The sequence below is a fragment of the Typopeltis vanoorti genome, chromosome 7 (genome assembly GCF_054136105.1).
Source record: "Typopeltis vanoorti isolate ZY-2024b chromosome 7, IOZ_Tvanoo_1.0, whole genome shotgun sequence".
In the NCBI taxonomy this organism is placed as follows: Eukaryota; Metazoa; Arthropoda; class Arachnida; order Uropygi; family Thelyphonidae; genus Typopeltis; species Typopeltis vanoorti.
The window spans coordinates 70,482,853-70,485,489 of NC_143555.1; positions in this window are offsets into that span (position 1 = coordinate 70,482,853).

Sequence of the window (2,637 nt, forward strand, 5' to 3'; positions counted from 1 at the left end):
TGGCGCAACAATCTGTAACACTTTCACTGCCAAGTCCTAGATGACTACAGAATGGAGACTGTTCTTGAGTTCCTCCTTTGATCATGCGCACTTGGAAAGATATGAAATAACTTTTACTTTAGACCGGCTTCACCAAAAATAATCTCGTTGTCGTGACCAAATGTAAAGGTGCTTGTCACACATTGATTCATAATTCATTGTAAGTTTTTTAAAGACGAAAATTTTTTTTTTTTTTTTTACCCACATTCGTACATTGCATGATTAATAAAACGTAAGAAATTCCTGAATGCTATGGTGCTGCTTAATAAAAAAAAAGCTCCTGTGTGTGTGTGTGTGTGTGTGTGTGTGTGTGTGGCGTAGCTAGAGGGAAATGAAGGGGGCGCACTTTGAACCTTTTTGAACTTTTACAGTTAATTCTAAAATACAGTCTCGAGAACTCAGTTCCCAATATTGTAATACTGCTGCGAATTTTCCTCACGATTGCTGTAAGTCTTGCTAATTGTGAGAGGAGTTATTCTAAATAAAATTGATTAAGAATTACCTACATTACTATGAACTAGACTTCGCCAATGTCATCGATGATTTTGCTAACAGAAAAGCAAGAAATATAACATTTTAGAATGTTGAAATTAAAGTTTTACTTCAAAAATAAACATAGCGTTTTAATTTATTTTCCTATGTCATTCTGACTTTTTGTAGTATTTTTGGTGAGTATTGAGAGGGGCGACAAACTCAGAAATCGCCCCGGGTGCGGTAAAAGCTCTAGCTACACCACTGGTGCGTGCGTGCGTGTGTGTGTCAATTTCCTTCTAAAATTTATAGGAGGATAGTCGGCCTGATTGAGTGAGGTGTTAGCATTATATATCTATTTCTATTCTATATAAATAAAAAAAAGATAAGCCGAAATTTGAAACGTTTTTATGTCACGTTTTTTGTCTTACCAGCTTACCGGCTTATCGGCTTACCAGCCCAGAACTCGGGGGGGGCGGGGACGCAGTAGGCGCCAGGGGAAGTATATGGTATTGGAAGAAAAGGAAACGCTTATTTTTTCGATAACAGTAAAAAAATAAGCCTTTAAATCGATAACAACTTTAGAATTTAGAGGTTTTTTTAACGTTGATTTTCTACTCTGAAAATTCGTTAAACGACTTTCGTTATTATTATCATTCTACCATTTAAGTCGATTTAGGATGACAACCGAAGGAACTTAAGATGGGAAAATCGATGAACTAGGCAGAAAAACAATTCTACAGGGTGGCCATAAATTAACTCTCACTCTTTGGAGGTATCTGTAGCTGAAAGTAATACACGGAATGTGACCATATTGTATATCTCAATATATTTTATATTGCGATTTTCGAAGGCATGGGGAGATGAATTCTGCGAAAAAAACAAAAAAAAAAGTACCAAAAGTCGCCGATAGGGGAAATTTTGGCGTTGGTGGAGCCGAAATCAGTCAAATATTTGCAGTAAACTCAGATAAAAAGGATTATGCAAATACTACTGTGTACGTGACAGCAGCGCCACCAATTCCTTTTAAAAAAGTATTTGGAACGTTCAGGTAGTTATTCGAATGACTGGCGAATTGTGCTCAATATGCGTCCTACCTTGCCTCAGCATGCTTTACTTGTTAAGTTGTTTTACTTTAAACAATGCAATGCCGTAGCGGCCCTTCGGGAATTTAGAAGGGTTCATAACCTGCGTACAGGTCCTATGTCAGCTGTAGCACTGAGAGCTATGATTAAGAAGTTTGAAGAAACTGATCACTAGGAGTTAGACCTGACAGAGGACGGAAAGGAGTGCAAGAAGAGACAGTAACAGACGTTGCTACTGCGGTGTTCGATGACACAGGGACTAGTACTGGTCCAAGCGCTTGTGCTATAGCTTGCAAACTTGATATGTCATATGGTACAGTCTGGAAAATCTTACAGAAAATGCTTTACTTCTATCCGAATAAGTTCAGTCGTGTGCGAGCACTAACTACCATAGTTTATGATAAGCTCATGGCCTTCGCGCTAACGTTTCTAGCCCGAATGGAGGTCGACAATGACTGGCCTTGGAGAATATTGAGGCTCATTTTTATCTGAATGGGTCAGTCAACACTCACAACTGCAGAATTTGGGCATCTGAACATCCCCAAGTGATCCAGCAAGTACCACTGCATTCTCGAAAAGTAACCGTGTAGTGTGGCTTCACAGCCGATTTCATAATAGGACCATAGTTTTTTGAGCATATTACCCCTACAAGTCCTGTAACCTGCTCCATTACTGGAGAGATTTATTGACGAATGCTGGAAAATTTCGTCATTCCTGCATTGCAGCAAAGACAATGTTTGGACTCAATCATTTTTATGCAGGATGAAGCACAGCCACATATTCAACGTTCAGTACTGCGCCTTTTACGTCATTATTTCAGTAATGAGAGGGTTATCAGTCAGTTCTTTCCGACGGCATGGCCGCCTCGATCCATGTCACTTTTGGCTGTGGGGGGTATTTGAAATCCGTTGTGTATGTTGGTGGCATTCCCAACTTGCATGTCTTGAAAGAGAACATAAAACGGGTTGCTATGAACATCCAATCCGACTCCTTAGGCTCAGCTGTAGAGTATGTCGCACACCAGATGCAATTTGTTGTACAC